The sequence below is a fragment of the Salvelinus fontinalis genome, chromosome 19 (genome assembly GCF_029448725.1).
Source record: "Salvelinus fontinalis isolate EN_2023a chromosome 19, ASM2944872v1, whole genome shotgun sequence".
NCBI lineage: Eukaryota > Metazoa > Chordata > Actinopteri > Salmoniformes > Salmonidae > Salvelinus > Salvelinus fontinalis.
The window spans coordinates 12726526-12752042 of record NC_074683.1 but is presented as its reverse complement, the minus strand read 5'-3'; the positions used below and the strand labels follow the sequence as shown (position 1 = coordinate 12752042).

At 45.0% G+C, this 25517-nt stretch overlaps 1 protein-coding gene across 5 annotated transcripts in view; it reads right to left on the bottom strand.

Annotated features, from left to right (window-relative positions):
* adarb1b (adenosine deaminase RNA specific B1b) overlaps window positions 1–25517 on the bottom strand; it is a 187022-nt gene that overhangs the window by 76310 nt on the left and 85195 nt on the right. For 3 of the 5 annotated variants that reach the window (XM_055870828.1, XM_055870832.1, XM_055870830.1), the window contains exon 3: window positions 11739–11793. The gene's annotated coding sequence lies outside the window, so the exon portion shown is untranslated. The remainder of the gene's footprint in view (window positions 1–11738; window positions 11794–25517) is intronic. The other 2 variants (XM_055870831.1, XM_055870833.1) reach the window with 1 other exon arrangement.

Sequence of the window (25517 nt, the reverse complement as noted above, 5' to 3'; positions counted from 1 at the left end):
CTGAGATCCCTAAAGATTGGAAAGCTGCCGCGGACATCCCCCTCTTCAAAGGGGGAGACACTCTAGACCCAAACTGTTACAGACCTATATCCATCCTGCCCTGCCTTTCTAAAGTGTTCGAAAGCCAAGTTAACAAACAGATCACCGACCATTTTGAATCCCACCGTACCTTCTCCGCTATGCAATCTGGTTCCGAGCTGGTCATGGGTGCACTTCAGCCACGCTCAAGGTCCTAAACGATATTATAACCCCAAGCGATAAGAGACAATACTGTGCAGCTGTATTCATTGACCTGGCCAAGGCTTTTGACTCTGTCAATCACTTCAATTCTTATCGGCAGACTCAATAGCCTTGGTTTCTCAAATGACTGCCTCGCCTGGTTCACCAACTACTTCTCAGATAGAGTTCAGTGTGTCAAATTCAAGGGCCTGTTGTCCGGACATCTGGCAGTCTCTATGGGGGTGCCACATTCTCGGGCTGACTCTCTTCTCTGTATATATCAATGATGTCGCTCTTGCTGCTGGTGATTCTCTGATTCACTTCTACGCAGACGAAACAATTCTGTATACACCTGGCCCTTCTTTGGACACTGTGTTAACAAACCTCCAAACAAGCTTCAACGGCATACAACACTTCTTCCATGGCCTCCAACTGCTCTTAAATGCTAGTAAAACTAAGTGCCTGCTCTTCAACCGATTGCTGCCCACGCCCGCCCGACTAGCATCACTACTCTGGACGGCTCTGACCTAGAATATGTGGACGTCTACAAATACTTAGGTGTCTGGTTAGACTGTAAACTCTCCTTTCAGACTCACATTAAGCATCTCCAATCCAAAATTAAATCTAGAATAGGCTTCCTATTTCGCAACAAAGACTCCTTCACTCATGCTGCCAAACATACCCTCGTAAAACGGACTATCCTACCGATGCTTGACTTCGGCGATGTCATTTAAAAAATAGCCTCCAACACTCTACTCAGCAAACTGGATGTAGTCCGTTTTGTCACCAAAACCCCATATACTACCCACCACTGTGACCTGTACCCTCTCGTTGGCTGGCCCTCTTTACATATTTGTCGCCAAACCCACTGGCTCCAGATCATCTATAAGTCTTTGCTAGGTAAAGCCCCACATTATCTCAATTCACAGGTCACCATAGCAACACCCACCCGTGGCACGTGCTCCAGCAGGTATATTTCACTGCTCACCCCAAAGCCAACACCTCCTTTGGCTGCCTTTCCTTCCAGTTCTCTGCAAAAATCACTGAAGTTGGAGACATATCTCCCTCACTATCTTTAAGCATCAGCTGTCAGAGCAGGTTACCGATCACTTTACCTGTACACAGATCGTCTGTAAATAGCCCACCCAACTACCTCATCCCCATATTGTTATTTCTTTTGCACCCCAGTATATCTACTTGCACATCATCTTCTGCACATCTATCATTCCAGTGTTTATGCTAAATTGTAATTATTTCACCCCTATGGCCTATTTATTGCCTTACCTCCCTAATTTTACTACATTTGCACACATTGTATATAGATTTTTCTATTGTGTTATTGACTGTACGTTTGTTTATTCCATGTGTAACTCTGTGTTGTTGTTTTTTGTCGCACTGTTTTGCTTTATCTTGGCCAGGTCGCAGTTGTAAATGAGAACTTTTTTGAACTGGCCTACCTGGTTAAATAAAGGTGAAATAAAAAAAATAAAAAACAATTCTACAATGTAGAAAATAGTGAAAATAAAGAAAAACACTTGAATGAGTAGGTGTCCAAACTTTTGACTGGTACTATATTTATTTATTGAACACCCCCCACCCACCCGGTAATCTAAGCATATCTAAAACCTATCGTGAAATAAAAACACAGATAAATAAATACACCTTACATAGTACAAACATCAGAAATAGTCACAAATGATAGAGATCCATTCGTAGACAGATCTGTTGGATAATAGTTTAGAAATGTCTACTGCTGCTATTTTCCAGATGTCCAGAGTGGACACCCTGGCCCTGTGAATCCTGGCTGTGGACAGTTCCATCGGACAATTTCCTTAAATGTGAGCAGCCATTGCTGCAATGGTAACCGATGAGGTATCCACCTCGGTACAATCATTTTCTTAGCAGCTGTGGTTCCTGCCAACCACACTCTCCATTGGCGTTCAATTCAGATTCATCACAAACCAACATCACTATTGGATCTAATGGCAATATTTGGTCTATAAGTACAGATTACATCGTTGACTTTCTACCAGAATTCAGCCACCCCCGGGACATTAAGACACTGGCGGATTTCCTGGAAGCTAAAGAGTCCATTCACATATCTTTCAAAGTATAAATACCCTTCCTAGACCTACACAATTCCTTTACTACGCCAAATTGGAGAGTATGAATGCCATTTAAGATTAGATCTCGGATGCTTCTCTGTAGCTTTCCACACACTTACTGCGTAAGCTATAATTGGCCCAAACAATAAATCCCATTTTTTTAGGAGTCAGTCCAGAAAAGAATACATATTGTATTCTTATTGGAGCATCTACTGGACTCATTTGGAATGGTAGGGGATGAAAGCCCACCTGACTCTTTTGTTCTCTGTCATGTTCCATATTTAATCTGCGGTCTTTTTTTCCTGCAAATGAACGTCTTTATAACAGACTAAACAGGTCTAAACTTGACTCTATAGGAGGAGGCAGTGGTAACATGGAACTCATTTGCAGGAAAAAGAGACCGCAGATTAAATATGGAGCACTACAGAGCTCCCGAGTGGTGTAGCGGTCTAAGGGACTGCATCTCAGCGCAAGAGGTGTCACTAGAGTCCCCGGTTCGAATCCAGGCTGAATCACATCAGGCTGTGATTGGGAGTCCCATAGGGCGGTGCACAATTGGCCCAGTGTTGTCTGGGGTAGGATGTCATTGTAAATAAGAATATGTCCTTAATTAACTGACTTGCCTAGTTAAAGAAAACAAAAGCATCAGGTGGACTTTCACATTTTTCCCCACCTATCATTCCAAATGTGTGTGCTTGGGTAAAGTGATCTGATGATCTGTTGTTGCTTTGGCTTCTGTGACATTATGGATCCTTCCAGGGAATGGACGCATGACACAGGCCTTTTTAACACCTGCAGCAACCAGACCATGCGGCTAGATTATGGACCAGGAGTACCCGCGGGGGCTGCCAGGGACAGATACTAATGGTCTTTCTCTTTCGCACACACAGACAAGCACAGTATGCACGCACATAGGCAGAGACACACCCATGGGATCTTAACCCACACATTCCAGGTGGCATTTTATTGTATAGTGTGTAGAGTCACTCATCTCTAGTCAATTGATTCATATCAGGTCCATTTCCGTGCTACTGAACAAACCCCCGGGGGGTCAAAACTAACTGACCGTTCAGATGGTGCATGTGAACCAAATATACCCACCAGCGTGTATTAGCCATTTTAGCTAAATACTCTTGTGCTTAGGTGCCTGTTCAATAAGGGGGGCATTGATGCCAACTAATACAATTAAGCTCCATCATGACAAGAGCGTTTACGTCAAGCTTACTCCCAGGGAAAAGTACGAAGACGAAACGCAAAGGCTGCCAATAGAGAATGACCAAGCAAAACATCGACGTAATTAAGGTGTAACGAACACACACTCCCAAAACCACATGAGAACAATAACATTGCCACGGTCTGGTGTCTGAAATTGCTTGGTAATTGCAATTCCTTGTGCTCTTGAATGCTTGTGTCATGATGAAGTTTGTTCTTGAATGTTTCCTCCCCAGAGTCTTTGACTGCAGGCCTTTTATCCTGCGGGAACCCGCTGAGATTAAACAAAGGCATTCCGGCGGGAAAGCTTTCTGAAATTCCCAACGGGAATAATAATAATAATGGATCATTTGCTACCGCCAGACACTTAACACTCTTTTGAAGGGGAGAGATGTCTTCGGGAGGGTAAATAATCTTAGATGAGGACAGTTTGACATGTTTGTTTCCTCAGTTGATCCCTTGGTTGAAGTCAGGGCTTTTGGGGAGTTACGTAAAGCATACAGCCCAATTATCCCAAACCATGTTTGTCTCAAGCCGACTACATAGTAGAACATAATTTGCCTGCTTTGTTTCGTTTTTTTTAGGGGGTGAGGGAGAGTGAGAGAAAATGTGTATGTACACGTGTGTGTGCGCCCACATAAGGGTGTGGGTGCGTACCTGAGAGAAACAGAAGGAGAGCGGGGGACCGACCGACAAAACCGATCAAAACACTACCCGACACGATATAGCCTAACGTGGTTCAAATCACAGAGTGTTTCATGTAAACACCACATGGTAACTTAAGCCAGTCAACAAGAACATACATTTTAGGAGACTGCTACCGTGACGAGAGTGCCGAGTTTAAAATGTAACACATCGTGTGCTCCCACGATCTTAGGAAACAGATACAACTGACATATCCATAATGTAATATCGCTCTGTGATTGTTCAGTCTCTGCTTTCTTTTGAAACAGTTCCACCAGACATATGTCAAAATCTCACTATTGACTAATCAAGTGGTTTGTGGATATAAAGGAGGGCACTGAGCCTGTATACAACCATTTTAGAACGAGGGGTGCTGTAGGTCTGCTGGTGTTGCTGTGCTGTCTGTTTGGGGTATGGGCTCATGGAGAGAGTGTGATTGACAGTCATGGTTATGAAGCTACCCGAGACAAGCCACAAAAGAGGTGACTGGCCAGACCCCCACCACCCTTGACATCAAGACTGAGCTGAGGGTGCTGAGAGACAAAGTGAACATCCTGGGTTCTGCCGCGGTAGTAGAGAGAGTCGAGCTGAGTGACTCTTCGAGTGGCGCTGTGCGTCACTAAGACTGAACTGCAGCTCCAGAGGAACCAGACGGAGGAGCTGGAGAGGGTGAGTGCAGGCAGACCAAAGGGAGCCTTCTGTGCTAGTTTGACTGGTTCAGGAGCTGTAGGACCATTCAATGCTGAAACCACCCTCATCTACGGTGCCGTCATTACAAACATCGGCACAGCCTGCGACTCACACACATTGACTCTTCACAGCACCACTGAAAGGAGTTCACTACTTTAGATTCACCATCGCTGACTTCCTCAGGTGTATTGTTGGGTGTATATGCAAGAAGGACCAGAAAGTTACATTTAACTGAGAATTAAATGATGGAGATAATGTACACGTATCTAATGCACTAACTTTAGAGCTGGAGGCGGGAGACGTGGTCTACATGCGTCTTCCCAAAGGACAAGGGATCTTTTGGTGATAACTGTAACCATAACACATTTAGTGGCTTCCTGCTCTTCGCCGTGCGAAGGGGAACGACTGTACCACAATCAAGTGAAGGGCCAAGGCTTCCTAGACCCAGGAGGTTAGGGCTTCCTAGACCCAGGAGGTTAGGGCTTCCTAGACCCAGGAGGTTAGGGCTTTCTAGACCCAGGAGGTTAGGGCTTTCTAGACCCAGCAGGTTAGGGCTTTCTAGACCCAGCAGGTTAGGGCTTTCTAGACCCAGCAGGTTAGGGCATCCTAGACTCAGCAGGTTAGGGCTTTCTAGACCCAGCAGGTTAGGGCTTTCTAGACCCAGGAGGTTAGGGCTTTCTAGACCCAGGAGTTTAGGGCTTTCTAGACCCAGCAGGTTAGGGCTTTCTAGACCCAGCAGCATAGGGCTTCCTAGACCCAGGAGGTTAGGGCTTTCTGGACCCAGCAGCTTAGGGCTTTCTAGACTCATCAGGTTAGGGCTTTCTAGACCCAGGAGGTTAGAGCTTCCTAGACCCAGGAGGTTAGGGCTTTCTAGACCCAGCAGGTTAGGGCTTCCTAGACCCAGGAGGTTAGGGCTTTCTAGACCCAGCAGGTTAGGGCTTCCTAGACCCAGGAGGTTAGGGCTTTCTAAACCCAGCAGGTTAGGGCTTCCTAGACCCAGGAGGTTAGGGCTTTCTAGACCCAGCAGGTTAGGGTTTCCTAGACCCAGGAGGGTAGGACTTTCTAGACCCAGGAGGTAAGGGCTTCCTAGACCCAGGAGGTTAGGGCTTCCTAGACCCAGGAGGTTAGGGCTTTCTAGACCCAGCAGGTTAGGGCTTCCTAGACCCAGGAGGTTAGGGCTTCCTAGACCCCAAATGTTATTCTGCAACTCAATATGAAAACAGAATAAAAATATCATTGCGAAAAAAATCTAAGAATAAGGTGGACAAAAAAATTGAACACCGTTAATCTTTTAATCACAAACATGAGTGGAATTTCTTATTTCCATCCACCTGATAACTGTTGATGTTTTCAACTGAATACCACCAATCCATCTGCAGACATTGTCTTTTTAACGGTTTAGTAAGTTTGTTTTGTGAGTAGCTGCGGATTATTTGTCTCACTTGTCTTTTCATTCGTTGCACCACGTCATTGCTAGAACTGTTGAAGTTGAAATGTTGATGTTGCCTTTCTTTGATGTCAATTCAAAACCACCGTGAAGACAAGATGACACATCTCATTGGGTTGACCCTGTCAAGAAAACATTCAAACAATACAGCAAACCACATTGTTGTTTTGTACAATGAGCCCACCAGTCCCATACATTGCGGTGCCACTGGCTATACATTAATCCTCCCCATAGGCCCCCTCCCACACACGAGCATCCAATTAATCCAATCCCAGGCTTATAGGGCTTTACCTCGACTGAGGTCGACCATAATTGATGGTTTCATACCAAATAGCATAATCCAATAGCTTGTATCAAACTGTACTTGTACAATGGGACATAGAAGTTTAGTTTAGTAGGGGAAAAAAGTAAAGTATAAACAATAGGAGCCCAGTTCCTACATAGGAGGAAAATTAGAGGAGCCCATTTGAGAGTATTGGGACAACACCCAGTGCACAAAAGCCCCCGGGCAGAAATAAACACTCACACACCGAAAGGTGTTAAAACAAGATCCGTGTAGCAGAGTGGGAAACAAATGTGCAGTAATCAAACCTCCCTGTCACGTGTGCTCCCTCTCCGGCCTCTAGGTCATCAGGCTGCTCATTATCCCGATACACATGGCACCATCGTCACGCGCACCAGCGCCTCATGACACTCGCCTGGACTCCATCACCTCCTTGATTACCTGCCCTATATATATATGTCACTACGTTTGATTCCTTCCCCAGGCGTCATTGTTTCTGTTCCAGTTTCATGCCCGTGCGTTGTTCTTGCGTTCTGCCTTATGTTAGTATCGTGTCCTTGGTTTTGTTGTTTTCTTAAAACGTTTCACCTGCTTCCGACTCACCGCCCCGTCACGACACTCCCAGTTCATATATTTCCTTACTGGACCGGGTGAGAACCTGTGGAGAAGGCGGGATGTGTTTGACTGTGTGCGTTAGCCAGGAGAGGATGTGTCTGCACGTGCGTGTTTTATCATCTCCTGTGGGAAACAATCTGCCATGATGACGGCTCACACTTCCCCAAGCAAGATGCTTGCATGTACAGCTCCAACTGAACAATAAAAAATACGCACGATGCTTCCGCATTTAGATGACGAGAACAGCAAAAAACAAGTTGCATCGTTTCATTTTGATCATCTTAAAAGGGAAATCCCCTGTTCATAGCAGCAATCCCTTTAAAAGTATGAACTGTGTGCTATAAACAGAGCACGGCATATTAATAATTCCCTCGCACACTTTGACACACACACACACACACACACACACAGCTTGGTGTGTGACAGCACTGTCTGGCCCCAAATCATTCTGTGGCTGTCTCTCTCCCAGTGCACGGCATTCATCAGCCATTGAAGTGGCTTTTCGTCTGAACTCTTTTTCATTGCAGCCGTCTCTCTTTTTAATGTCTTCTCCTTTACGTTCCCCCCTTACTGTTTTACTGTCCCAAACACACATTTGCTCTCCAACTTTCCCCTCTTCCAAATAACACTACCAATATCTCACTCATAACAAAAACACATGGATGTAATGATAACATAATAAAGATTTATCAAAACCGGGGGGTTAGCAGCTCAACGGCAAAACCCTGTACTACACGGTGTGTTCTCTGTTGTGCCACTGCCAATAAGTGACAGGTCTGGGATCAGTGTGAGACTTTAACACTGAGTAAAGAGAGCTGGCTGTGTTGTGTATTGGCCTGACGGGTTCCGCCAGAGACAGATTGCATTGGGCTGTCCCTGCTGAGCTCGGCCTTCTGCTGCCCTGGCTAGCCTGGCACTAGCTAGCAGTGGCTAGTGGTTAGTGCATCCTTGCCTGCCCTTCCTTCCTTTCTGCTAGGGCGTCCGTTGGGACCTGATGCGCTGTGACTGTGGATGTGGTGACTGGACGCGGTGACTATATGTAGAGACGAGAGGGGGTGGTGGGGTTTTGGGAGTGGGCTGAAAAGCTCTCTAGGGGAGAGATACCTGGAGTGGGAGAGTATACTTCACGTTCAAAGACACATACTGTTAGTGTATACTGTACATCAGAGCAACTTCCAGTCCGAAAGGGCCAAACCACCATTTTTTGTTTCTACCTCGTAGTCAATTGCACTCACTTGGTGTCCCAGATCTGAATCAGGCCCTGATTAGAAGGAGAGGATGTAAAACAGGGATGTTCTGGACCTCCAGGACCCAAGTTATTTAAACAGCCCTGCTGTACATACATGGATACAGCCACCATATTTTTGCACGCTATACACACTCGCATGCACACTAATGTACTCACCAGTGGAGTTGGGCAGTAGCCAGATTTACGTCCCTTTTGTCACGCCCTGATCTGTTTCACCTGTCTTTGTGATTGTCTCCACCCACTTCCAGATGTCTTCTGTTTTACCCTTTTCGCCCCCGGTGTATTTATCCCTGTGTTTCCTGGCTCTCTGTGCCAGTTCGTCTTGTTTTGCCTAGTCAAACAGCGTTTCTCCTAGCTCCTATTTTTTCCCCAGTCTGTTTTTTCCTAGTCCTCCTGGATTTGACCCTTGCCTGTCCTGACGCCGAACCCGCCTGCCTGACCACTCTACCTGGTCTGACCTCGAGCCTGCTTATCCCCTTGTACTGTTTGGACTCGGACCTGTTCACTGAGCCCCTGCCTGTCCTGACCTCGAGTCTGTCTATCGCCTGGTACTGTTTGGACTCTGACCTGGTTTATGAACTCTCGCCTGTCCACGACCTGCCGTTTGCCTACCCCTTTTGGTTGAATAAATATCGGCGCTCAACCATCTGCCTACTGTGTCTGCATTTGGGTCTCGCCTTGTGCCCTTATACCTTTATACTGTTCTTTTACCATAGCGGGGTATACGGTATTACCGGCAGTGCACACAAGAGGGCGCTATTTCGTCTCAAACATAAACATTTAAATACAAATGCAAACAAAGTACTAGGGATTTTCCCTTACCGGACACTAGCTAAATACTAACAAGTGTAAGTAAACAAACTAATTGCAAGTACAGACAACCCAGCTCATAAATGTATCCAACTATCTCAAAAGGCTACTTACAGTTATAAACTATTAGACAGCAGCAATCTTGATCGAAGACTCCAGAAGGGATTGATTGTCTCTAATTTATTTAACCTTTATTTATACAGGTTTTTCTCATTGAGATAACATCTCTTTTTCAAGAGAAACCTGGTCCAATAGCAGCAGGGGGAACAAAGTTTCAGACAAAACAACTTACATACACTAACACAATATTAAACTAAATTATAGACACACATACAGTAGAACAATTACATATTATGTTAAAAAACACAAATGTCTTGACTAAAAAACAGCTGTACTAAAGACAATTACACTCTTCTATGATATTTACAAGTGTTTAAACTCCCCCAATGAGACTAGATCATCACATTTTTAAATGTTCAGGAGAGAATTTCAGGACTACAGAGCTGAGTAACTAAAACTATTTCTACCATGACCTGTTCTAATTCTTGGTACTGTTAAAAGCAAATGAGAATGGGACGGTAATTGATATTTATTTACCGACCTGATTAAAAAAAGAACAGAGACCAAATGGCATTTTACCCAGTATGGCCTTATAAATCAGTGTACACCAGTGTTTAAGCCTACTCTCAAGAAGCTTGATCTTGCAAGCTAGACACTTAGCAAACCAAATGTATAGCTGGAGCCCTGGGCTGGAGAAAATGTATTGGGCACATAGTTACAGATAGTTAGATAGTTAGACTTACAGTAATAAGATATTTTAGCTGGCAAACATTAGTAGTGAACGTCAAGTGTAACGTGATCTCTTCTCTTGCACTGCACAACAACGGATCGTCACGTTATAATTTGGGGACGTTATTGAAAATCATACCGTGGGTATTTCGAAAAAATACCCCGGTACACAGTATACCATCCAGGTCTACTCACTAGCACAGTCAATTTCCTCTGAGAGTCGAGTTTCTTTAAACCAATGATATCCAAAGGTCAAAGGGTGTGAGGCAGCTCGATTGCACTTGACGCAATGGAGCAATTGAGTGCAGGGCGCACGTCACAAACGGTAGAGAGCCAGGGACGTACCACACACCCCACCGCTGCCGCGGTCAGCCGTGATCAATAGAGCAGTGGAGTGGTGGTGCAGTGGAAACTATCGTCCGGTGCAGAGTGGGGAAAACATGACCCAGACATCCCCCCTACGGCAATTTATGAGGGAAGGGAGACAAGTAATGTTTTGGGAGGTTGTTACCAACTGTCCCAATATACAGCAGGCACAACACGGCAGTCAAAACAACGTACATTGTCTGGGAGCTGTGATATGAATACAAAAGGTCTGTTTTGCAAAAGAGACGTTATCTCGATGACACCACACTGTGAAAATAAAAACACACACAAAAAAAAAGAAAAAAAAAAAAAACAGGGGCTTTTAAGTCACACACATGCTGGTTAAACATGATCAGCATAGCAGAGTGGGAAACAAATGTGCTTTGCAGTAATCCAACCTCCCAGTTCATATCTGTCTTTTACTGGACCGGGTGAGAACCTGCGGAGAAGGTGGGATGTGTTTGACGGTGTGTGTTAGCCAGGAGAGGATGTGTGTGTTAGCCAGGAGAGGATGTGTGTGTTAGCCAGGAGAGGATGTGTGTGTTAGCCAGGAGAGGATGTGTGTGTTAGCCAGGAGAGGATGTGTGTGTTAGCCAGGAGAGGATGTGTGTGTTAGCCAGGAGAGGATGTGTGTGTTAGCCAGGAGAGGATGTGTGTGTTAGCCAGGAGAGGATGTGTGTGTTAGCCAGGAGAGGATGTGTGTGTTAGCCAGGAGAGGATGTGTGTGTTAGCCAGGAGAGGATGTGTGTGTTAGCCAGGAGAGGATGTGTGTGTTAGCCAGGAGAGGATGTGTGTGTTAGCCAGGAGAGGATGTGTGTGGAGGTTTGTGTTGGAGGTGTGCCCGCCCGTGCGTGTTTAATCTCCTGCGGGACACAGTCTGCCATGATGACGGCTCACATTTTCCCCAAGCAAAATGCTTGCATGTACAGCTCCAACTGAACAATAAAAATACACGCTTTTATATTTAGATGAAAAGAAGAAAAAAAACCTGTTGCATTGTTTCATTTTTCATCCCCTCTTAAAAGCAAAATCATTGCACCAGCCACCAGCATCCCAATAGACAGACTGGGCACATGACGGACAGATACAGCATGGGAAACCTTTGTTCTGGCAGCTCGATTGCACTGGACGCAATGGAGAAATTGAGGGGCAGGGCGCACGTCAAAACGATAGAGACACAGGACATACGCTGAGAAAGCGGAGAACCCCCCAAAAATAGAGCTAACTCCTACGCAGAGTGGGGGAAACAACTGTAAAACATGGACCTACCGTGAGACGGGGATGAGAGCTGGAAGTTACTTCTCTGGATTTCACTCTGCGTTGACTTCAAGAGAGAGGGGGGGGTGAAAGAGAGAGAGGGGAGAAGAGGGGAGGAGAGAGAGGGGAGGGGAGGAGAGAGAGGGGAGGGGAGGAGAGAGAGGGGAGGAGAGAGTGAGAGAGATAGAACACGGCAAGTTAGGATGAGCAAGCCTTGTATAACATCATTATACATTCAGTGCATACATAACACTGCCTCATTGGGATGCATGCAAAGAAGTCTACATCCACCGGACCAGGAGGAGAGGCGTATTATAACAGCTAGCAACTCAGCAAATGTGCCTTTAAGGCTGCATATCGAACTTTAAATTAGATAGACTAATTTAATTAGTTTAAACGTCAATGGTTTCTCAGATACATAGGTTACGTCCCAAATGGCACCCTATTCCCTACATAGTGCATTACTTTTGATTAGAGCCCTATGGTCCCTGGTCCAAAGCACTGCACTTTATATGGTACAGAGTGTCATTTGAGACACAGCCATACTGTAGCAAACAGACGTGTTTTTCACCAGGCGCTGTCAACATGTCAGAATGGGGTCTATTTTTGCGTGCAGCACTAATGGTATCGAGTCGTTACACAGCCAAGGAGATTTCTACACCACTGGTGGTGAATGGGCTCGTTTGAAAATGAAGTGTGAACACCCAAACACACATTTATTTTTTTCACCGCACGCTCACGCACATACACGCACACGCGCGTGTAGAAAACCCCCCATAGAAAATCTTTGGAGGGAGTTGAAAGTCCGTGTTGCCCAGCAACAGCCCCAAAACATCACTGCTCTAGAGGAGATCTGCATGGAGGAATGGGCCAAAATACCAGCAACAGTGTGTGAAAACCTTGTGAAGACTTACAGAAAACGTTTGACCTCTGTCATTGCCAACAAAGGGTATATAACAAAGTATTGAGATAAACTTTTGTTATTGACCAAATACTTATTTTCCACCATAATTTGCAAATAAATTCATTAAAAATCCTACAATGTGATTTTCAGGATTTTTTTCTCATTTTGTCTGTCATAGTTGAAGTGTACCTATGATAAAAATTACAGGCCTCTCATCTTTTTAACTGGGTGAACTTGCACAATTGGTGGCTGACTAAATACTTTTTTGCCCCACTGTAGATCCCCTGAACGCAGCTCACGCTCCAGATCCCAATCACCTGAATTGTGATCACCTGTTCACACACCTGTATGACAATGTCACACACTATTTAGTTCAGTTCTTTGCACCCCATCATTGTGAGGTATTGTTTGTTTTGTGACACACTTCTAGTCGAAGCTCTGTTTTTCCCGTAATTGAATCCTCCCGTGTATGATAGTTTTGGCCTGCCTCACTAACGACGCCTTTTGCTTCTTCCCTGCCTGTACTTTAGCCTATCGGATTTCCTGTTATCAACCTATTGCCTGATCTCCCGGGCGACGTTACTAGCCTGCTCCCTGCCTGTACTGTTGCCTTTTTGGACCCCCTGTGTATGACCTTCTGCCTGCCTCCTTCTGTGGTCCTTTACAAATAAACACCTGCTGTGCCCTGCGCTTGAAACCAGCTCTCTGTCTCCCATCATGTTCATTACAAGTATATGTAAAGACAAGATGCAATCAAGAACAGTCTGATGGGTGATAATATTAGCCTATCACTTGTGAATGATATGTTATCACTTGTGAATGATGCCCAGCTAGTGTGCAGTAAGGCTTTTTTATAATCGTAGTATCACACCTCATGTAACCTAGCCCATAGGCCTATATGTTTTGATAAGGTTTGTATCACAACTAAAATGACCAAATAACTTCTTAAAATGAAGCGCATTAATCCACTTTACAACGGGTGTAGAGCCTAACGGGCATACATAAGCAGTGTGTGTATGCATTTCAAGTTTCAAGAATTTCAAGTAGCCAGCCTATGTCAATCTACTATCCCCCATAGTACAAAAGTTGATAAGCTAGAGATTTTGCTGTTTGTTAAGTCTACTCATCTTGTTGGCTGATGAAAAGTAAATGTGGACAGTATCTTCCAATATCTTCATGGTGCGCCTCGGAATTGGATAAGGCCGCACGCAGTTGCGACCCCGATGACGTGACAGGCATCGGCTAATAAGAATTCAGCTGTCTGAGAGCAATGTGAGTGAGAAGTGTTTCGGAGCACGCAGCCGGGAGCAGGGAATTAAAATGATTATATTCAGTCTAAGGGCACAACAGCCAGTGGCTGCAAAAGTCCAGGATTTTTTTTGGGGTGGGGGGCATTACGACCACACAAAGGGGATACCGCTGGGAAATTCGAGGCATTATCAAGTGCTTATCAAATTGTGATGGAGGAACTGATGAAATGTGTGCAGCCTGCGCAAATAACAAAGCAGAGCTCATGCCTGTCGTGCAACAAATCATCATTAAAAGGAGCAACATGCAGCCTTAGAATGTATTCAAAATACAAACGTTGGGATATATGTTTTGATCACAACTAAAGCTGCGTAAATAACTCTAAATTTAGCCTATAGGAAGACCTGTTTCTTTGTTAACCGCTCAACACAGATTAGCCGCGTGGGCGCACTCCCTCAGAAATCTTTGGTGGAAAAGCCCCTTTCTATTTGATTCAGCTATGTTCAATTGTACTCTTCATACTATGAAATAATATAAAATAATGCCACAGAATTCAAAGAATTCTTGTCTGCTAAATGAACTAGTGAAGCCCACAGACACATGGCATAGTCAGATCATGGCCTGACATAAGGAGAAGGAGTATGCTATTCTGTCTCCTGAAATACATTTTCTTCCAATAATTTCCTATCATTTCGTTAGACCTGTCTAAAACACATCATGGATTAATTGTGATGGTGTAGGATATGGATTTATTAGACTTTTTTTAAATGTAGATGTTCCAAAGGCCTGCATCATTGGTTTGTAGGCTGTGTGTGGAAGCCAGGAGATGCTAAATGTGTTTATGTTGCTTCTACACCTGCATTGCTTGCTGTTTGGGGTTTTAGGCTGGGTTTCTGTTCAGCACTTCGAGATATTAGCTGATGTACGAAGGGCTATATAAAATAAACTTGATTTGATGTTAATTACGGTCAATTACCATGAAACCGGCAGATATTTGCTTGACAATCACCGGCTGACAAAATTTCATGACGGCCACAGCCCTAGATGGGTGGTGAGGAATTCAGGTAATATGTCAAATATGCAATACAAACAAAGTGTGGGAGTACTAGTACATACAGTGCCTTCGGAAAGTATTCAGACCCCTTGACTTTTTCCATATTTTGTTACGTTACAGACTTATTCTGAAATGGATAAAATAGGGTTTTTTTTCTCATCAAACCACACAATACCCATAATGACAAAGCAAAAACGAATTTTATATATTTTTTTGCTGATTTATATATTTTTTTAAACTGAAATATAACATTTACATAAGTATTCAGATCCTTTACTCAGTATTTTGTTGAAGCACCTTAGGCAGTGATTACAGCCTCGGGTCTTCTTGGGTATGACGCTACAAGCTTGGCACACCAGTATTTGGGGAGTTTCTCCCATTCTTCTCTGCAGATCCTCTCAAGCTCTGTCAGGTTGGATGGGGAGCGCAGGTGCACAGCTATTTTCAGGTCTCTCCAGAGATGTTCGATCGGGTTCAAGTCCGAGCTCTGGCTGGGCCACACAAGCTCACAGAACAGGACCGCCAACTGCTGAAGTGCGTAAAAGGTTTTCTGTCCTCGGTTGCAACACTCACTATCGAGTTCAAAACTACCTCTGGAAGGAACGTCAGAACAAGAACTGTTTGTCGGGAGCTTAATGAAATGGGGTTTCATGGCCGAGCAGGCGCACACACGCCAAGCGTCGGCTGGAGTGCTGTAAAGCTCGCCGCATTGGACTCTGGAGCAGTTCTCTGGAGGGATGAATCACACTTCACCATCTGGCAGTCCGACAGACGAATCTGGGTTTGGCAGATGCTAGGAGAACGGTACCTGCCCGAATGCACAGTGCCAACTGTAAAGTTTGGTGGAGGAGGAATAATGGTCTGGGGCTGTTTTTCATGGTTCAGGCTAGGCCCCTTAGTTCCAATGAAGGAAAATCTTAACGCTACAGCATACAATGACATTCAAGACGATTCTGTGCTTCAAGCTTTGTGGCAACCATTTGGGGAAGGCCCTTTCCTGTTTCAACATGACAACGCCCCCGTGCACAAAGTGAGGTCCATACAGAAATAGTTTGTTGAGATTCGTGTGGAAGAACATGACTGGCCTGTACAGAGCCCTGACCTCAACCCCATTGAACACCTTTTGGATGAATTGGAACGCCGACTGCGAGCCAGGCCTAATCCCCTGACATCAGTGCTCGAACCTCACTAATGCTCACGTGGCTGAAAGGAAGCAAGTCCCCACAGCAACGTTCCAACATCTAGTGGAAAGCCTTCCCAGAAGAGTGGAGGCTGTTATAGCAGCAAAGGTGGGATCAACTCTATATTAATGCCCATGATTTTAGAATGAGATGTTTCGACAGGTACACTATATGACCAAAAGTATGTGGACACCAAATTGGTGAAGTGAAATGAAAAAAAATACTTGTTTCAAAAACAAACAAAAAAAGTTAAACGGAAAAGTGGTGCGTGCATATGTATTCACCCCCTTTGCTATGGAGCCCCTAAATAGATCTGGTGCAACCAATTACCTTCAGAAGTCACATAATAAGTTAGATTGTACACAAGTGGACTTTATTTAAGTGTCACATGATCTGTCACATGATCTCAGTATAAATATACACACACTGTTCTGAAAGGCCCCAGAGTCTGCAACACCAGTAAGCAAGGGGCACCACCACCATGAAGACCAAAGAGCTCTCCAAACAGGTCAGGGACAAAGTTGTGGAGAAGTACAGATCAGGGTTGGGTTATAAAAAAATATAAGGAACTTTGAACATCCCACGGAGCACCGTAAAATCCATTATTACCAAAACAAACCTGCCAAGAGAGGGCTGCCTACAAAAACTAATGGACAAGGCAAGGAGACAATTAATCAGAGAGGCAACAAAGAGACCAAAGATAATCCTGAAGGAGCTGCAAAGCTCTACAGCGGAGATTGGAGTATCTGTCCATAGGACCACCTTAAGCCGTACACTCCACAGAGCTGGGCTTTACAGAAGAGTGGCCAGAAATAACCCATTGCTTAAAGAAAAAAATAAGCAAACACGTTTGGTGTCCGCCAAAAGGCATGTGGGAGACTCCCCAAACATATGGAAGAAGGTACCCTGGTTAGCTGAGACTATAATGTAGCTTTTTGGCCATCAAGGAAAACGCTATGTCTGGCGCAAACCCAAACACCTCTCATCACCCCAAGAACATCATCCCCACAGTGAAGGATGGTGGTGGCAGCATCATGCTCTGGGGATGTTTTTTTTGCGGCAGGGACTGGGAAACTGGTTAGAATTGAAGGAATGATGGATGGCGCTAAATACAAAGAAATTCTTGAAGGAAACCGGTTTCAGTCTTCCAGAGATTTGAGACTAGGACAGAGGTTCACCTTCCAGCAGGACAATGACCCTAAGCATACTGCTAAAGCAACACTCGAGTGGTTTAAGGGGAAATATTTAAATGTCTTGGAATGGCCTAGTCAAAGCCCAGACCTCAATCCAATTGAGAATCTGTGGTATGACTTAAATATTGCTATACACCAGCGGAACCCATCCAAATTGATGGATCTAGAGTAGTTTTACCTTGAATAATGGGCAAAAATCACAGTGGCTAGACGTGCCAACCTTATAGAGACATACCCCAAGAGACTTGCAGCTGTAATTGCTGCAAAAGTGGCTCTACAAAGTATTGACTTTGGGGGGGGGGGATAGTTATGCACACTCAGGTTCTGTCTTTTTGTCTTGTTTGTTTGTTTTTCAAAAAAAAAAAATGTGCATCTTCAAAGTGGTAGGCATGTTGTGTAAATCAAATGATACAACCCCCCCAAAAATCTATTTTAATTCCAAGTTGTAAGAAAACAAAATAGGAAAAATGCCAAGGGGGTGAATACTTTCACAAGCCACTGTAGGTGCTGCTGTAGGCCCTCTTTGGTTGGGGAGAGAAGCACTAGATCATCTGCAAACAGCAGACATTGGATTTCTGAGTCCAGTGGAGTGAGGTTGGGTGCTGCAGACTGTTCTAGTGCCTTTGCCAATTCATTGATATATATGTTGAAGAGGGTGGGGCTCAAGCTGCATCCCTGTCTCACCCCACGGCCTTGAGGAAAGAAATCTGTGTTTATTATTTGTGTACATTGATTTTATAATGTCATATGCTTTACCCCAACACTGCTTTCTATCAATTTGTATAGCAGACCCTAATGCCAAATTGAGTCAAAAGCTTTTTTGAAATCAACAAAACATGAGAAGACGTCGCTGTTGTTTTGTTTTATTTGTTTATCAATCGGGATGTGCAGGGTGTATACATGGTCTGTGGTACATTATTTTGGTAAAAAGCCAATTTGACATTTGCTCAGGACATTGTTTTCACTGATTACATGTTGGAGTCTGCTGTTGATGATACTGCAGGGGATTTTCCGAGATTTCTGCTGACGCTTATTCCACGGTAATGATTGGGGTCAAATTTGTCTCCACTTTTGTGGATTGGGGTGATCAGGCCTTGGTTCCAAATATTAGGGAAGATGCCAGTGCTGAGGATAATGTTGAAGATTTTAAGAATAGCCCATTTGAATTTGTGGTCTGTATATTTTATCATTTCGTTTAGTATACCATCAACACCACAGACTTTTTTGGGTTGGAGGGTTTATATTTTGTCCTGTACATTTTAGAATAAGGCTGTAATGTAACAAAATGCAGAAAAAGTCAAAGGGTCTGAAAACTTTCCGAATGCACTCTATGATTTTACTCTTGGTTCCTTGCTATCTGGCAGAAAAGGTTGGAGAAGTGGTTTATCCATTATTCTGAATTTAAGATAGATAGCTCTCCGTGTTGTTTTTTGTTTAGTGTGTTCCAATTTTCAGAGGTGATTTGATTCTATGGATTCGTTAATCACAATGAGCTTTTTTCTGTCATGCTGTTCCTTCTTTTTTCTTTGTATATTTCTGTATTGTTTTAGTGTTTCACCATAGTGAAGGGGTAAGCTAAGGTTTTCTGGTTCTGTGTTTTTGGTTGGAAAGGTTTCTCAATTTCTTTCGTAGGTTTTTACATTCTTCATCAAACCATTTCTCATTGTTGTTAGTCGTCTTAGGTTTTCTGCTGGAAATAAAATGTGATATGTTAGCTGATTTGATATGTTAGCTTCCTACTGCTAAGTTTACACCTTCACTATTACAGGAAAACATTTTGTCCAGGAAGTTGTCTAAGAGGGATTGGATTTGTTGTTGGCCAATTGTTTTTTGGTAGGTTTCTACACTACCCTCCTTCCATCTATAGCATTTCTTAAGTCTGTTTGGCTTCGATACTTCATGGTTGATTATTGCTCTGTTCAAGTAGATTGTGATTTTGCTGTGATCTGATAGTGGTGTCAGTGGGCTGACTGTGAACATTGAGAGACTCTGGGTTGAGGTTGGTGATAAAGTAGTCTTTAGTACTAGTGTCAAGAGATGAGCTATAGAGGTACCTACAGTAGGAGTCCCCTCGAAACCTACCATTGACTATGTACATACCCATCGTGCGACAGACCGGCAGGAGTTGTGACAGGTTTTTGTTGGTTATGTTGTCGTAGTTGTGTCTAGGGGGGCATATGGGGGAGTGAATGCTGTCACCTCCAGTTGGATGTTTGTCCCCCTGTGTGCTGAGGGTGTCAGGTTCTTGTCCAGTTCTGGCATTTAGGTCACCACAGATTAGTACATGTCCCTAGGTCTGGAAATTATTGATCTCCCCTCTAGAATGGAGAAGCTGTCTGCATTAAAATATGGGGATTCTAGTGGGGGGGGATATAGGTAGCACACAAGAGGACTTTTTTTCTTCTCCATTTTGTTTCATTTCCTTTTGAATTTCTAGCCAAATGTAAAACGTTTTGAATAATTGAATTGTCACACCCTGATCTGGTTCACCTGTCCTTGTGATTGTCTCCACCCCTCCAGTGGTCGCTTATTATCCCCGGTGTATATGTCCCTGTGTTTCCTGTCTCTCTGTGCCAGTTCGTCTTGTTTGCCAAGTCAACCAGCGTTTTGTCCTTGCCCCTATTTTTCCCAGTCTCTGTTTACTTTGACCCTTGCCTGTCCTGACTCCGTACCCACCTGCCTGACCACTCTGCCTGTTCTGACTACCAGCCTGCCTATCCCCTTGTACTGTTTTGGACTCAGATCTGGTTTCTGACCCCTGCCTGACCTCGTGACTGCCTATCGTCTGGTACTGGTTGGTTTCTGACCTGGTTTATGAACTCTCGCCTGTCCCCGACCTGCCTTTGCCTACTCCCTTTGTTATAATAAATATCGGAGTTCAACCATCTGCCTCCTGTGTCTGCATTTGGGTCTCACCTTGTGCCCTTACATTAATAGAGTGAGTTAAGTCTGCTTTATACCAAATTAGTATACTCCCTAAGCCCCTTCCCTGTTTCAAACCTGGTAGTTTGGTGGATGTTCAGCTCTCTGTAACGTAGAGGGCAACCAGTGGGTACATCTCCTCTATACCATGTTTCTTGTAGGATGACACTGTCTGCATTTCTAATTTATTTGGTGAAGTCCAGGTTCCTGCTCTTTAGATCAAAGACAGATGCCCTCAGGCCTTGGATATCCCAGGATGAGATAGTGAAGGCTTTGTGTTCCATAAAGTGTCCAATGTTGTCAGACCAGTAAGTGTGAGCAGAGCCTGCTGAGCATCTGATACATGCAATTGGCTTGGGCTAGTGTAAGAGTGGGGGTTGGGCCTGTTTGCCTGCTCACGGCCTCCCTCCCTCACCCTCTCTCCAGTCTATCCCTCTCTCCAGTCTGTCTCTCTCCAGTCAATTCAATTCGCTTTACTTTATAGGCATGACGTAACAATGCACATATTGCCAAAGCTCACTTTGGAGATTTACAATATTAACATAATTAATAATAATAATCAATAGTATCAACGGGAGAACATTAACAACAATAACCAAGGGTCAAAATAACCATACATTCAACAATAACAATAAGCATACAGTAGAATACATGTGCAGGTTGATTGGTCTGTCAGACACTGTCCCTCAACTTATGGCAGGCAGCAATGTAGTGCGCTGCCAACCCACAGCTCTCTGCATCCTCCCCCAACAGGACGGGCCTATCCTCATCAGAGAGGTCTTTGGAAAATGACACTCTAATTGTTTTATATTTTTGACATTTTATCAGGAAATGCAGCTCCGTCTCAGGTTCTGCTGTTGTGCAGTGGTTGCACAGCCTTTCCTCTACAGGGAGCCAGGTTTTCCTGTGTCTACCCTTCTCAATGGCAAGGCTGTGCTCACTGAGCGTGTACTTTGTCAAGGTTTTTCTAAGGTTTTGATCAGTAACCATGGGCAAATATTTAGCCACGGTGTACTGTCGATTTAGGGCCAGATAGCACTGCATTTTGCTTTGTGTTTGTGCTTGTGTTTCCCAGTAAGCAATGTAGTTTTGTTTTGACTGTGTTGTAATTTGGTTTATTCTGATTGATTGGATGTTCTGGTCCTGAGGCTTCAGTATGTTAGTAGAACAGGTTTGTGAACTCAGCCCCAGGACCAGCTGGATGAGGGGACTCTTTTCTTTGCTCAGCTCTTGGCATTGCAGGGCTTAGTAATGATATGAGAGGGGGTCACTGTATTTTAGATGTTTCCAAAAGTTAATTGCTCTTTTTTTTGTTTTTATTATTAGTGGATATTGGCCAATTTCTGCCCTGCATGCATTGTTTGTAGTTTTACTCTGGACATGTAGGTGAATCTTACAGAACTCTGCATGCAGGGTTTCAATGGGGTGTTGTCCCATTTGATGAAATCTTGTTTTGCAAGTGGACCCCACACCTCGCTACCATAAAGTGCAATTGGTTCAATGACATATTCCATTAGTTTTAGCCAAATTTAGGTATTTCAATTTGAATTAGTTGTTTAATGGCGTAGAATGCCCTGCATGCTTTCTCTCTCAGTTCTTTCACTGCCTCATTAAGGTGTCCAGTTGAGCTTATTTTTAAACCTAAGTAATTGTAGTGTGTACAGTACTCTATATATTTTGTACCAATTGAGAAATTTGGTCTAATTCCCTGAGATCTGGATCTTCTCTGGAAAATCCTTATTTTAGTATTTTTTGGGTTTACTGCCAGGGCCCAGGTCTGGCAGTACTGCTCTAGCAGGTCCAGGCTCTGCTGTAGGCCATGTGCTGTGGGTGACAGCAGGCATAGGTAATCTGCGAAGAGTAGGCATTTAACTTCTGAATTGTGGAGACTAACACCAGGGGCTGAAGATTTTTCTAGAATAGTGGCCAATTCGCTAATGTAAATATTGAAGAGTGCAGGGCTCAGATTGCAACCCTGGCGAAGGCCCCATCCCTGGTTAAAGAATTCTGTTATTTTCTTACCAATTTTAATGCTGCACGTATTGCCAGTATACATCGATTTAATTATGTCATATGTTTTACCCCCTACACCACTTTCAATAACTTTGTAGAACAGTCCTGTATGCCAAATGGAATCAAATGCTTTTTGGAAGTCGATAAAGCAAGCGTATATTTGGTATTATTTTGGTGGACATGTTTATCTATCAGGGTGTGTAGGGTGTAAATATGAACAGTTGTGCGACGTTTTGGTATAAATCCAATTGGGCTTTTAAGGAAGTTGTGTTTATTAAGGAAGTTTAGAACTCTTACATTGATAATACTACAGAAGACCTTCCCCAGGTTACTGTTCACACAAATGCCTCTGTAATTGTTAGGGTCAAATTTGTCTCCGTTCTTAAAGATTGGGGTTATGAGTCCTTGATTCCAGATGTCAGGGAAATAACCTACACTCAGGATCAAATTAAACAGTTTTAATATAGCCAATTGAAATTTTGCACTAGTGAGTTTGAGCATCTCATTTAGGATGCCATCAGGTCCACATGCTTTTTTCAATTTGAGAGACTGAAGTTTCTTATAGAGCTCCTGGTCAGTAATTGGGGAGTCCAATTAATTTTGATTGTCCTTTATAGCTTTTTCTAATCCATTCAACTCTGTCTCGCTCCAGTCTCTCTCTCTCTCCAGTCTCTCTCTCTCTTTCCAGTCTCTCTCTCTCTCTCCAGTCTCTCTCTCTCTCCAGTCTCTCTCTCTCTTTCCAGTCTCTCTCTCTCTCTCCAGTCTCTCTCTCTCTCTCCAGTCTCTCTCTCTCTCTCTCCAGTCTCTCTCTCTCTCTCCAGTCTCTCTCTCTCTCTCTCTCCAGTCTCTCTCTCTCTTTCCAGTCTCTCTCTCTCTTTCCAGTCTCTCTCTCTCTTTCCAGTCTCTCTCTCCTTCCAGTCTCTCTCTCTCTCTTTCCAGTCTCTCTCTCTCTTTCCAGTCTCTCTCTCTTTCCAGTCTCTCTCTCTCTTTCCAGTCTCTCTCTCTTTCCAGTCTCTCTCTCTCTTTCCAGTCTCTCTCTCTTTCCAGTCTCTCTCTCTTTCCAGTCTCTCTCTCTCTTTCCAGTCTCTCTCTCTTTCCAGTCTCTCTCTCTTTCCAGTCTCTCTCTCTCTTTCCAGTCTCTCTCTCTTTCCAGTCTCTCTCTCTCTTTCCAGTCTCTCTCTCTTTCCAGTCTCTCTCTCTTTCCAGTCTCTCTCTCTCTCTTTCCAGTCTCTCTCTCTCTCTTTCCAGTCTCTCTCTCTCTCTTTCCAGTCTCTCTCTCTCTTTCCAGTCTCTCTCTCTTTCCAGTCTCTCTCTCTTTCCAGTCTCTCTCTCTTTCCAGTCTCTCTCTCTCTCTCTTTCCAGTCTCTCTCTCTCTCTTTCCAGTCTCTCTCTCTTTCCAGTCTCTCTCTCTCTCTTTCCAGTCTCTCTCTCTCTTTCCAGTCGCTCTCTCTCTGTAACGGTGGTCCTCCTCCTCTTCAACCGAAAAGGAGGAGTAGTAATGGAACCAAGGCGCAGCGGGTTGTGAACACATCATTTATTTAAAGAAAACACGAAAACACGAACTCGACTATAAACTAACAAAACAACAAACGGTGTAGACAGACCTGGACGACGAACTCACATAAACACGAAGAACGCACGAACAGGGAAAAATAGACTACACAAAATGATGATGTACAAAAACAAACCGAACAGTCCCGTATGGTGCGACAAACACTGACACAGGAGACAACCACCCACAACGAACACTGTGAAACAACCTACCTAAATATGACTCTCAATTAGAGGAACGCCAAACACCTGCCTCTAATTAAGAGCCATACCAGGCAACCCATAAACCAACATAAAAACAGAAAACATAGAATGCCCACCCAAACTCACGTCCTGACCAACTAACATACAACAAACTAACAGAAATAGGTCAGGAACGTGACAGCCCCCCCCATAAGGTGCGAACTCCGGGCGCACCAGCACAAAGTCTAGGGGAGGGTCTGGGTGGGCATCTGACCACGGTGGTGGCTCAGGGCGAGGTCCCCACCCCACCATAGTCAATCCCAGCTTACCTCTCCCCCTACAAATGACCACCCTCATATTACCCCCACTTAATCTTTTGGGTAACATCGACACAAGGGGCAGCACCGGGATAGAGGGATAGCTCAGGACAGAGGGATAGCTCAGGACAGAGGGATAGCTCAGGATAGAGAGGTAGCTCAGGATAGAGAGGTAGCTCAGGATAGAGGGGCAACTCCGGACTGAAAGGCAGCTCCGGACAGAGAGGCAGCTCTGGACTGAGGGGCAGTTCTGGATAAATAGCCGCTCTGGGCTGAGGGACAGCTCATGACTGGCTGACGGCTCTGGACGCTCATGGCTGGCTGACGGCTCTGGACGCTCATGGCTGGCTGACGGCTCTGGACGCTCATGGCTGGCTGACGGCTCTGGACGCTCATGGCTGGCTGACGGCTCTGGACGCTCATGGCTGGCTGACGGCTATGGACGCTCATGGCTGGCTGACGGCTCTGGACGCTCATGGCTGGCTGACGGCTCTGGACGCTCATGGCTGGCTGGCGGCTCTGGCAGATCCTGTCTGGTTGGCGGCTCTGGCAGATCCTGTCTGGTTGGCGGCTCTGGCAGATCCTGTCTGGTTGGCGGCTCTGGCAGATCCTGTCTGGTTGGCGGCTCTGGCAGATCCTGTCTGGTTGGCGGCTCTGGCAGATCCTGTCTGGTTGGTGGCTCTGGCAGATCCTGACTGACGACTGGCTCTAGCGGCTCCTGACTGACTATCGGCTCTGACGGCTCGGGACAGACGGGCGGCTCTAATGGCTCGGGACAGACGGATGGCTCAGACGGCGCTGGGGAGACGGATGGCTCAGACGTCGCTGGGGAGACGGATGGCTCAGACGGCGCTGGGGAGACGGATGGCTCAGATGGCGCTGCGGAGACGGATGGCTCAGAAGGCGCTGCGGAGACGGATGGCTCAGACTGCTCCTGTCTGGCGGAAGGCTTTGGCTGCTCCTGTCTGGCGGAAGGCTCTGTAGGCTCATGGCAGACGGGCAGCTTTGCAGGCTCATGGCAGACAGGCAGTTCATGCGCCCTTGGGCAGACGGCAGACTCTGGCCGGCTGAGACGCACTGTAGGCCTGGTGCGTGGTGCCGGAACTGGAGGCACCGGACTGGGGACACGCACTTCAAGCCTAGTGCGGGGAGCAGGGACAGGGCACACTGGATTCTCAAAACGTACTATATGCCTGGTGCGTGGTACCGGCACTGGTGGCACCGG